This window comes from Chiloscyllium punctatum, chromosome 7 (genome assembly GCF_047496795.1).
Source record: "Chiloscyllium punctatum isolate Juve2018m chromosome 7, sChiPun1.3, whole genome shotgun sequence".
Classification (NCBI taxonomy): Eukaryota; Metazoa; Chordata; class Chondrichthyes; order Orectolobiformes; family Hemiscylliidae; genus Chiloscyllium; species Chiloscyllium punctatum.
Window position 1 is genome coordinate 58,036,280 of NC_092745.1, and position 13,086 is coordinate 58,049,365.

Below are 13,086 nucleotides of genomic sequence, written 5' to 3' on the forward strand. Positions count from 1 at the left end.
AACCCTCCAAAAGCCTCGACACAACTGGCACTTAACCAAAAGACATAAGATTCATCCCATGGTATTGAAGATGCATTCAGTGAGCGTGTCCACTCATTAAATATCTGATGTCACTGCATCCAGGTTCTCAGGGCTTAACTCTAGGGAAGACCTCTGTTATCAGAGATCCTGCTAGAAGCAATTATAGCCCTAACTTCTGGTTCCCCATTTTGTGTTATGATCAACCATAATCTAATTGAATGGTGTAAGAAGCATAAGGGTAAAAACAAGGACTGCAGATGCTGAAAACCAGAGTCAAGATTAGAGTGGTGCTGGAAAAGCACAGCAGTCCAGGCAGCATCCGAGGAGCAGGAAAATTGATGTTTCGAGCAAAAGCCCTTCATCAGGAATACCTGATGAAGGGCTTTTGCCCAAAACGTTGATTTTCCTGCTCCTCGGATGCTGCCTAAACTGCTGTGCTTTTCCAGCACCACTCTAATCTAGAATAAGAAGCATAAGGGTCCAACGGGCCTACCTCGATTCCTAAATTGGTATAGGTTAATTGTGCTAGTCTGATGGTAGCACTAATAAAATAAAGCCTTCAGAAACATCTTCAACTATGGAGGATTCCCATTCCTAATTGTTGTTTAATTATCTCTGTTGAAGATGAACTTGTATAGATGTTGGGCATAGACGAGCAGGATTTTCAGCTGTCAGGACTGGGCACCATATCTAATTAAGGTTCACAACTGACCACTGGGACAGGGTGCCAGAAAAATCTCAGCAATCAAGACTATTGTACAGGGATGGAACTGTAAACTTCTCATGGTTTGCAACCTACCTTGGCCATAAAGATGTCTGGAGTCAAATAGAAATATTGCTCAATTTCTCTTTCCTTGGCAGCAAATTAGCAGAATAAATATCTCAGTCCTTTACCACTAAATGTCTTAGTTGCAAAACACTGCATAAATGATATTTTATTCCTTTCATTTCCTGGTTTAAGTACAGACCGCAGCAGTGGTGACATCACCACAAATGAGGCAAGCTGTCAAGATAGGAAACTCGAATTAAATCAGGACTGAGGGGATGAGATGACAACAGTAAGAATTAAAAACAAATTCATTTTCTTTCCTGAGGCCAGAGCTGCAATGTTAAGAAAAAAGGATTCAAACAACTTGTAACAGTTATAAGAACATCGAGTTAGCTAAATTTGCTTCAGGACTGTAATTTTCACTGAACATTCACCCTAGATTAGCTCAGAAAAAAAAAGTAAATTTGAATTTGCTTGCTATGAGTAAGACTTCCTTTTCCAATTTCCTGTAACAGCACATCCACTTGGTTCAGAAATCCCCCAGTGCATGTGTTTGATTCTAGTAGTACATGAGCGTAATGTTAATTTAATTTTATTATCAAAAATGGGTGCGTTCAGGTCAGCTGGGAAGTAAAACCCAGCCATACCCCACTTCCATCTTCTTGTGTAGTTGACAGAGAGATGCCAGGCAGACCACATTCAAAAAGAGGGTCCATCACTGAAATCTTTTAAGGCAGCTGTGTGATTTCATTTTGTTTTAAACTAATGTCAGCTGGATTTCCTGTATTCAGAAATGATTCCAGGCTAAAGAAGGCAAGAAGTGTCCAGTTCATAATATAAGTGCATTTATAACATTACTCTGACCTACAATATTCTATTATGGTGACTTTAGCCCTCCAAATTCCCTGGGATCTCCCACCACCCCCCACAAGTTACCTGTTATCAGTTCCTCAGTTGCTTCCTGCACTAAAGAATGCCATGGCTATCAGGTGGGAAATCTACTGAGAACAAGATAAAAGATATCCCGTAATTAAATCTTGCAAGATTTCTGGAAAGCCCTAACAGCAATATTTCTTATCCAGAAATCCTCCCCTTGAACCCCCTCCTCTAGTGGCTGCAAGTAAATATCAGGGACCCGTCTCTATGTAAATAAACATTAACAGGATACCTTTGGTTCTGTTTGGTTTATAAATCACAATGTTTCTTATCCAGACCAGGAAATGAACAGTACAAGAATGGCTCAGTAATATGGAAGATGTAAATAGAGTAGATTGGATAGGAAGAGGTAGCATTTTTTTTAATCAATATGATGATTTATTCTCAAGGTGCTTGGGACTGCTTGGAAATTCCATTATTTGCCTTTGGGGAGGTTTTTTTAAATCTTTTAAATTAGCTTTGCTCTGTAGCTTTTTTCTGTTTTCTCCCTCTTCCTGACTTGCCTGATTTCATCATGACTACTTGACCTTTGATTACTCTTCCCCGAAAGTCACTTGACAAAGACAGGCAGCTTCTAACTGTGCAAGACATCACAACCAACTTTGATCCAGTCCTCAGCAATCATCCACTCACAGCAGGGCTCTGTCATCATCAGGAACAGAGGCACTAGGCTTTCATTTTTCATCCTTGCTATGGTTGGCAAGGAGATCCAAAATAGTCTTCACGTTCCACATAGTGTGTGGTCGCCTTAATCCAGTTTTGGGGGCCATCCATCTAAACTCTAATTAGAACTGGCACTCTGAATGTCTGATCGTCATTTACTCCTCCCTAAACAAAGTTTATGATTGCCTGCCAAAAACCATCCACTCATTCACTCTACATCCATTAATGTTTTGGGATGGTGTGATGGTTCAGTGGTTAGCACTGCGACCTCACAGTGGTAGGGACCCAGGTTCAATTCCAGCCATGGGTGACTGTCTGTGTGGAGTTTGCACATTCTCCCTGTGTCTGCATGGGGTTTCCTCCCACAATCAAAAGATGTGCAGGTTAGGTGAATTGCCCATGCTAAATTGCCCATAGTGCTCAGGGATGTGGAGGTTTGGTGCATTGGTCAGGGGTAAATATAGGATTGGGGAATGGGCCTGCGTGGGTTACTCTTCAGACTGGCCTGTTTCCACACTGTAGGCATTCTAACTCTGCATATCCTATTAAAAATCCCTAGGATACTTTTAATTGACACTGGGAGACTGTTACCAATTCCAGGAGTCTCTCAGTCATCTGGGAGGATTAGCAATCCTGTGTACCTCATTGACAGCCATGATCAGCAAAATTAGAATCTTTACCCTTCTGCACCAAGCATTTTTTTTGTCTCATCACTGTAGTCTCAAGATTCACTTCATCAAATATGGACCTCGATTCACCACCTGAGTGCATGTGTTTAATTGCCACCACCACTCTTCTGAATCCAGGCATCACGATTGTCCTCTTTCCCAAGTTTGACAAAAACTGTGGCATATTTTAAATCCAGCTGAGCAGGCAGGTGGAGCCTTGATTTAACATCATGCAAAAGACAATATCTCAATTAATGCAATATCTGCTCCTTCAGCACTGCATCAATGTATAGCCTAGATCATGTGCTTTGGTGTGAATCCTGTTTGAACTTGGTATATTTCTGACTGAGGGAAGAGGTGCTATCAGTGAGCCAAGATCACACAAATAGTTGAACATTTTCATTAAGATATTATTCAGGGTGATGAGCAATGCATCAAAATCAAAATATGTTTTCATTATTTTATCAATAATTTTGTTAAGACAGAGCACTTGGGAATTTAATACAACATTTGAAAACCAGATTAATGACTTAGTTAATGAAAATAGTTCATACAGGAATTTGACCTGGATATGTTAATCATATGCTAAAAATAGTGCACATCGGAATTTTAATACAAGCTAAACACATAATACAAATGAGGTTTCAGTTAGCCAATTCCCCACAGTCAGTATTTTACCAGTTTTCCATGAATTTACAGAACTATAAAATTACAGATGAAAGGTAAAGATATTTGTACAATACTATAATTTATGAAAATAGCTCTCACTTAAGATAATGTACTGTTACTTTTTATTTCTTCTTAAGAAAATGGATTTTACAATTTTTATAAATTGTTTGTTATGATGGTGTTTTTTCCCCAGAATCCTGAGTCGTGTTTATTCTTTCATGGGACATGATTGTCAGTGGCTGGCCAGAATTTATTGCACACCCGCAACGCCCTTCGGTGGTGAGCTGCCTTCTTCAACTCTTGCAGTCCGTGTACTGCTATAGGTTGATCCACAATGACCTTAAGAAGGGATTTCTAGGATTTTGACACAGCGACAGTGAAGGAGCGGTGATATATATAAGTCAGGATGGTAAGTGGATTGGATGGGAACTTGCAGGTGGTGGTGTTCCCATGGATCTGCTGCCTTTATCCTTCTAGATGTGAGTGGTTATGGGTTTGGAAAGTGATGTCTGAGGATTTTTGGTGATTTTCTGCAATGTATCTTATAGGCAGCAGTGTGTACTATCTACAAGTGACAGTGGAGGAGGGAGTGGATGTTCATCTATGTGGTGTCAAGCAGATTGCTTTATTCTGGATGGTATCAAGTTTCTTCAGTGTTTTTGAAGCTGTGCTCATCTAGGCAAGTGGGAGTAATCCATCATGCTCTTAACTTGTGCCTTGTAGTTGGTGGAGAGGATATTGAGGAGTCTGGAAGTGAGTTTTCCACCACAGTATTCCTAGCCTCTGACCTGCTCTGTAGCCACTATGTTTACGTGACAAGTCTAGTTGAGTTTCTGATCAATGGTAACCCCCAGGATGGGGGATTCAGTGATGGTAACATAATTGAATGTCAAAGGGAGGTGATTAGATTGTCTCATATTAGAGATGGTCATTACCTGGCATTTGTTACTTGCCACTTGTCAGCCCAAGCTTGGATATTGTCCAGGTCTTTCCGTGTTTGACCATGCACTGTTTCAGTTTCTGAGGAGTCAAGAATGTTGCTGAGCATGTACAAACATCAGTGAACATCCCCATTTATGATATATGATGGAGGGAAAGTCATTGATGAAGCAGCTGAAGATAGTTGGGCTTAGAACACTACTTTGAGGAACTCCTGGAGAGACATCCTGGAGCTGAGATGACAGACGTCCAATAACCACAACCACCTTCCTACGTTCCAGGAATAACTCCAACCAGCAGAGAGATTGCCCCTTAATTCCCATGATGCTATATTCAATCAAATGCTGCTTGATGTCAAGGGCTGTCACCTCATCTCTGGAATTCAACTCTTTTGTCCATTTTTAAACCAAGGCTGTAATGAGATCAGGAGCTGAATGGCCCTGAAAGAACACAAATTGGCATCAGTGAACAGGTTGTTGCTACGTAGGTGCTGCTAGATACCACTGTAATAGAGTCATAGGGTCATAGAGATGTACAGCATGGAAACAGACCCTTCGGTCCAGCCCGTCCATGCTGACCAGATATCCCAACCCAATCTAGTCCCACCTACCAGCACCCAGCCCATATCCCTCCAAACCCTTCCTATTCATATACCCATCCAAATGCTTCTTAAATGTTGAAATTGTACCAGCCTCCACCACATCATCTGGCAGCTCATTCCATACATGTACCACCCTCTGTGTGAAAAAGTTGCCCCTTAGGTCTCTTTTATATCTTTCCACTCTAACCCTAAACCTATGCCCTCTAGTTTTGGACTCCCAGACCCCCGGGAAAAGACTATGTCTATTTATCCTATCCATGCCCCTCATAATTTTGTAAACCTCTATAAGGTCACCCTCAGCCTCCAACGCTCCAGGGAAAACAGCCCCAGCCTGTTCAGCTTCGCCCTCTAGCTCAGATCCTCCAACCCTGGCAACATCCTTGTAAATCTTTTCTGAACCCTTTCAAGTTTCACAACATCTTTCCAATAGGAAGGAGACCAGAATTGCACACTATATTCCAACAGTGGCCTAACCAATATCCTGTACAGCCGCAACATGACCTCCAAACTCCTGTACTCAATACTCTGACCCATAAAGGAAAGCATACCAAGAGCCTTCCTCACTATCCTATCTACCTGCGACTCCACTTTCAAGGAGCTATGAACCTGCACTCCAAGGTCACTTTGTTCAGCAACACTCCCTAGGACCTTACCATTAAGTGTATAAGTCCTGCTAAGATTTGCTTTCTCAAAATGCAGCACCTCACATTTATCTGAATTAAACTCTGTCTGCCACTTCTAGCCCATTGGCCCATCTGGTCCAGATCCTATTGTAATTTGAGGTAACCCTCTTCGCTGTGCACTATACCTCCAATTTTGGTGTCATCTGCAAACTTACTAACTGTACCTCTTATGCTCACATCCAAATCATTTATGTAAATGACAAAAGTAGAGGACCCAGCACTGATCTTTGTGGCACTCCACTGGTCACAGGCCTCCAGTCTTTTATATCTTTCCACTCTCACCCTAAACCTATGCCCTCTACCGTCCACTACCACCCTCTGTCTTCTACCTTTGAGCCAGTTCTGTATCCAAATGGCTAGTTCTCCCTGTATTCTGTGAGATCTAACCTTGCTAATCATTCTCCCATGGGGAACCTTGTCGAACGCCTTACTGAACTCCACATAGACCACATCTACTGCTCTGCCCTCATCAATCTTCTTTGTTACTTCTTCAAAAAACTCAATCAAGTTTGTGAGACATGATTTCCCACACACAAAGCCATGTTGACTATCCCTAATCAGTCCTTGCCTTTCCAGATACATGTACATCCTGTCCCTCAGGATTCCCTCCAACAACTTGCCCACCACTGAAGTCAGGCTTACCAGTCTATAGTTCCCTGGCTTGTCCTTTCCACCCTTCTTAAACAGTGGCACCACGTTTGCCAACCTCCAGTTTTCCGGCACCTCACCTGTGACTATCGATGATACAAATATCTCAGCAAGAGGCCCAGCAATCCCGTCCTTTTTAAATTTCTGCCTAACTCTCTGTAATCTCCCTTCAGAATCTCAACCTTTTCCCTTCCTATGTCGTTGCTGCAGGCTGCGAATCTCATCAGATCGAATGGATCGGTTGGAGAGACAGTGAGGAACAATGAGGAATTTGCAACAGCAACAGTATGTGATGGATGGCAGTTATAGGAAGGGGGGAAGTCTCAGATACAGTCACATAGATGGGTTAACTCCAGGAAAGGTAAGAGAGGTAGGCAGCTGGTGCAGGAGTCTTTTGTGGATATACCCATTTCAAACAGATATGCTGTTTTGGAAAATGTAGGGGGTGATGGATTCTCAGGGGAAGTTTCTGGTATCGAGACTGGCTCTAATGCAACGAGGGGTACATCGGCTTCCAAGAGATCAATAGCATTAGGGAATTCTCTAGTCCAAGGTACAGCCGGACGTTTCTGTGGCCAGCAGAGAAAAAGCAGAATGGTGTGTTGCTTCCCTGGTGCCAGGTTCAAGGATGACTCAGAGAGGGTGCAGAATGTTCTCACAGGGGAGAGGGGACAGCAAGAGGTCATTAGCCACATTGGAACCAACGACATAGGAAGGGAAAAGGTTGAGATTCTGAAGGGAGATTACAGAGAGTTAGGCAGAAATTTAAAAAGAACGTCCTCGAGAGTAGCCATATTTGGATTACTCCCAGTGCTATGGGCTAGAGAGAGTAGGAATGGCAGGATCAAACAGATGAATGCATGGCTGAGGAGCTGATGTATGGGGGTAGGATTCACATCTTTGGATCATTGGAATCGCTTTTGGGGTAGAAGTGACCTGTACAAGAAGGACAGATTGCACCTAAATTGGAAGGGGACTAATATACTGGCAGGGAAATTTGCTAGAGCTGCTCGGGAGGATTTAAACAAGGAAGGTGGGGGGAGGTGGGTGGGGCGGGGTGGGGGGGGATCCAGGGAGATAGTGAGGAAAGAGATCAATCTCAGACTGGTACAGTTGAGAATAGAAGCGAGTCCAACAGTCAGGGCAGGCAGGGACAAGGTAGGACTAATAAATTAAACTGCATTTATTTCAATGCAAGGGGCCTAAGAGGGAAGACAGATAAACTCAGGGCATGCTTAGGAACATGGGACTGGGATATCATAGCAATTACAGAAACATAGCTCAGGGATGGGCAGGACTGGCAGCTTAATGTTCCAGGATAAAAATGGTACAGAAAGGATAGAAAGGGAGGCGAGAGAGGAGAGGGAGTGGCGTTTTTGATAAGAGATAGAAGTACAGCTGTGCTGAGGGAGGATATTCCCAGAAATACATCCAGGGAAGTTATTTAGCTGGAACTGAGAAATAAGAAAGGGATGATCGCCTTATTGGGATTGTATTATAGACCCACCAATTGTCCGTGGGAATTTGAGACACAAACTTGTAAGGAGATCTCAGCTATCTGTAAGAATAATAGGGTGGTTATGGTGGGGGATTTTAACTTTCCAAACATAGACTGGGACTGCCATAGTGTTATGGGTTTAGATGGAGTGGAATTTGTTAAGTGTGTAAAAGACAATTTTCTGATTCAGTATGTGAATGTACCTACTAGAGAAGGTACAAATCTTTAGATTAGATTACTTACAGTGTGGAAACAGGCCCTTCGGCCCAACAAGTCCATACCGACCCTATGAAGAGCAACCCACCCAGACCCATTCCCCTACACCTAACACTACGGGCAGTTTACCATGGCCAATTCACCAGACCTGCACATCTTTGGACTGTGGGAGGAAACCGGAGCACCCGGAGGAAACCCACACAGACACGGGGAGAATGTGCAAATTCCACACAGACAGTTGCCCGAGGCGAGAATTGAACCCAGGTCTCTGGCGCTGTGAGGCAGCAGTACTAACCACTGTGCCACCGTGTGACCCCAACTCTTGACCTACTCTTGGGAAAGAAGGTGGGGCAGGTGACTGAGGTGTCAGTGGGGGAGCACTTTGGGTCCAGCGACCATAATTCTATTCGTTTTAAAATAGTGAAGGAAAATGATAGACCAGATCTAAAAGTTGAAGTTCTAAATTGGAGAAAGGCCAATTTTGACACTATTAGGCAAGAACTTTCCAAAGCTGATTGGGGGCAGATGTTCGCAGGTAAAGGGACAGCTGAAAAATGGGAAGCCTTCAGAAATGAGATAACAAGAATCCAGAGAAAGTATATTCCTGTCAGGGTGAAAGGAAAGGCTGGTAGGTATAGGGAATGCTGGATGACTAAAGAAATTGAGGGTTTGATTAAGAAAAAGAAGGAAGCATATGTAAGGTATAAACAGGATAGATCGAGTGAATCCTTAGAAGAGTATAAAGGAAGTAGGAGTATACTTAAGAGGGAAATCAGGAGGGCAAAAAGGGGACATGAGATAGCATTGGCAAATAGAATTAAGGAGAATCCAAAGGGTTTTTACAAATACATTAAGGAAAAAAGGGTAACTAGGGAGAGAATAGAGCCACTTAAAGATCAGCATGGCAGCCTTTGTGTGGAGACGCAGAAAATGGGGGAGATACTAAATGAGTATTTTGCATTAGTATTTACTGTGGAAAAGGATATGCAAGATATAGACTGTAGGGAAATAGATGGTGACATCTTGCAAAATATCCAGATTACAGAGGAGGAAGTGCTGGATGTCTTGAAATGGGTAAAGGTGGATAAATCCCCAGGACCTGATCAGGCGTACCCGAGAACTCTGTGTGAAGCGAGAGAAGTGATTGCTGGACCTCTTGCTCAGATATTTGTAGCATCGATAGTCACAGGTGAGGTGCTGGAAGACTGGAGGTTGGCTAACGTGATGCCACTGTTTAAGAAGGGTGATAAGGACAAGCCAGGAAACTATAGACCAGTGAGTCTGCCGTTGGTGGTGGGCAAGTTGTTGGAGGGATTGCTGTGGGACAGGATGTACATGTATTTGGAAAGGCAAGGACTGATTAGGGATACTCAACATGGCTTTGTGTGTGGGAAATCATGCCTCACAAACTTGATTGAATTTTTTGAAAAAGTATCAAAGAGGATTGATGAGGGCAGAGCAGTAGGTGTGATCTATATGGAATTCAGTAAGGCGTTTAACAAGGTTCCCATGGGAGACTGATTAGCAAGGTTAGATCTCACGGAATACAGGGAGAACTAGCCATTTGGTAACAGAACTGGCTCAAAGGTAGAAGACAGAGGGTAGTGGTAAAGGTTTGTTTTCAGACTGGAGGCTTTTGACCAGTGGAGTGCCACAAGGATCAGTGCTGGGCCCTCTACTTTTTGTCATTTACGTAAATGATTTGGATGTGAGCATAAGAGGTACAGTTAGTAAGTTTGCAGATGACACCAAAATTCGAGGTGTAGTGGACAGTGAAGAAGGTTACCTCAGATTACAATAGGATCTGGACCAGATGGGCCAATGGGCTGAGAAGTGTCAGATGGAGTTTAATTCAGATAAATGTGAGGTGCTGCATTTTGGGAAAGCAAATCTTAGCAGGACTTACACACTTAATGGTAAGGTCCTAGGGAGTGTTGCTGAACAAAGAGACCTTGGAGTGCAGGTTCATAGCTCCTTAAAAGTGGAGTGCAAGTAGATAGGATAGTGAAGAAGGTGTTTGGTATGCTTTCCTTTATTGGTCAGAATATTGAGTACAGGAGTTTGGAGGTCATGTTGCGGCTGAACAGGACATTGGTTAGGCCACTGTTGGAATATTGCGTTCAATTCTGGTCTCCTTCCTATCGGAAAGATGTTGTGAAACTTGAAAGAGATCAGAAAAGATTTACAAGGATGTTGCCAGGGTTGGAGGATTTGAGCTATAGGGAGAGGCTGAACAGGCTGGGGCTGTTTTCCCTTGAGTGTCGGAGGCTGAGGAGTGACCTTATCGAGGTTTACAAAATTATGAGGGGCATGGATAGGGTAAATAGGCAAAGTCTTTTCCCTGGGGTTGGGGAGTCCAGAACTAGAGGGCATAGGTTTAGGGTGAGAGGGGAAAGATATAAAAGAGACCTACGGGGCAACTTTTTCACACAGAGAGTGGTACATATATGGAATGAGCTGCCAGAGGAAGTGGTGGAGGCTGGTACAATTGCAACATTTAAAAGGCATTTGGATGGGTATATGAATAGGAAGGGTTTGGAAGTATATGGGCCAGGTGCTGGCAGGGGGGACTAGATTGGGTTGGGATATCTGGTCAGCATGGACAGTTTGGACTGAAGGGTCTGTTTCCATGCTGTACATCTCTATGACTCTATGACTCTAAGAAGGTAGGGTGGCAGGTGGGTGAGTGGTGCAGAGTGTGTATATTTGCTCAGTAAACATTGATGTTCAGGACAGTTTGTGATAAGGGTGAAAGACTTAAAAGGGGTGATAGCATGCTTGATCCAGTAGAACCAGTCAAGTTCATCAGGGATATATTTTCTCCAGCAGAACCAAATTGGGTCAGGTCGAGCAGGGAAATAAAAGGATCTCAATTTCAGCTGGGCCATGCAGGGGGCTGAAGTTGGGTAAAGGAATATCCCTTTAGTGGGTACTCTAGGAATTGGGGAAGTCGATGATGGGTTGAGGAGTCAGTTTTTCAATTATCCAAGACTTCAACTATGTTTCCTGGAACTATTAAGCTGAAGTGAGTCAGAATGAACGCTCCCTTAAAACCTTTTCCTGAAAGTGGACATCTGAGATCTGTGCATGGCATCAACCTTCAAAACCAAAAGTCATTGGGACACCAGTTGGCATGCATGGAAGCACAGCATAGTAGAGGAAACATTGGACTCAGAATCCTGAAACTTCTCTGACTATAATGGACTCTTTCAGAGAGTTCCAGATCCCGGGGAATTGCTTATTGGAAATTTCAATTTTCTGGACAATTTGATCTAAATGCTACTCCAGTGATTCCCTGGCCATTGGAATATCTAGGCCCCACATCAGATACATTTCAGGGGATGCAATAGGTGAGTACATGAAAGTGGAGGATTAAAAGGATATCCTGATAGGATGAAATGAAGAGGAATGGAAGAAAACTTGTGTCGTGCATACAGACCACATGAAGTGGTTAAGTTAAGTGGTCTGCTTCTCTGTTGTAGTTCTGGTGCATGTACAGTTCTGTGCAAAGTTCTATTGTAGATTGGCTAAATTAACACAGCCTAAGACTCTCTTTAATATTTTTTCCAGGTGTTCTTCGACAAAACTCTATTGGTTCAATGGCATAATTGAGAATGCAAGAATATTCAATGTTCTATTTTACATTTCTCCATGTGGTTGAATGAACGAATTGATGCCAGTGTCATTTGTGATGAAGGAACAGGCAAAAAAAACAAGCAAATTCTCAACTCTGAAAATAAAAGATTCTAACCAATACAAAACTCCCCACCTCTCTTCATATGTTCTTCCAAATTTCAGTTAACATAAATCATTTTAATGTGTACCTGTCATCTCACTAATGCCTCATTATTTAGCACAGGGTGAGTCATTGCTTTGGCTTTAGCATTTATTGTTCCACATTGAGCTAAACACAATTCAATACAGAGATACGTTATGCCCAAAAGTAGGTCTGGCGTAGACAAACCCCATACACTTAGTCTGAATTCCTCATGTTAGTTATTGTAGTTGCTGCCAATATGCAGATATGAGATGAAAGAGTCCCACTGGACCTAAATTGATTAAGATAACTCATAGGCTGGTATCTAGGAGTGCATACCATGAGGGCCCACCTGCATCTTGGTTAGAACAGTTAAATTGCTTAGCAACATCCAAATCAGAACCAGTCCAAACAAACATCTGGTTAAATGGTCATCCAGTTCTAATGGAGGTCAATACCAGAACCAGTTTTTAACAAAATTCGTTCTGGATTTCAACCATTAGGTTTACGCAAGACCTCGGTAGGCATTATAACCTATACCGGAGAACCTTTACTGATTAAGGGTACAACTTTGGTTCTGATCCCTTAGGAAAAGCAGCTTGTTTGGTTACCAGTATTGTAGTAAAAGGGTCAGGTCCAAGTTTGATGAAATGAAATTGGTTCACCTGGATTGGCTCAACATTTTTCAATTATAAAATGGCTGCCTCAGTGAAGTACCCAAAAGTCTTCCAAGAAAGTCTCAGAGCTTTCAGAGGAACCAAGGCCACCTTGCATGTTGACCAGGAAGCAATTCCACAATTCTGTAAGACCTGCCCAGTTCCAAAAGTAGATGCAGAAATCAAAAGGCTGGAAAGTGAAGAAATCATCAAACCAATCCAATTTGGGGAATGGGTCACACTGGTTGTACTGATTTTGAAGCCCACTGGGTCGGTTCACCTTTGTGGGGATTTTAAACAAACAGTAAACCACATTTCACAGCTGGATACGTACACAATCCCTTGGATAGAGGATTTATATG

General features: G+C 42.8%; 1 long non-coding RNA gene across 3 annotated transcripts in view; it reads left to right on the forward strand.

Annotated features, from left to right (window-relative positions):
* LOC140479675 (uncharacterized) overlaps positions 1–12,040 on the forward strand; it is a 113,446-nt gene extending 101,406 nt beyond the window's left edge. For 2 of the 3 annotated variants that reach the window (XR_011961094.1, XR_011961096.1), the window contains exons 2-4: positions 3,920–4,135; positions 6,808–6,882; positions 11,882–12,040. This is a non-coding gene — a long non-coding RNA (uncharacterized lncRNA). The remainder of the gene's footprint in view (positions 1–3,919; positions 4,136–6,807; positions 6,883–11,881) is intronic. The other variant, XR_011961095.1, reaches the window with a different exon arrangement.
* Positions 12,041–13,086: the final 1,046 nt, after the last annotated feature.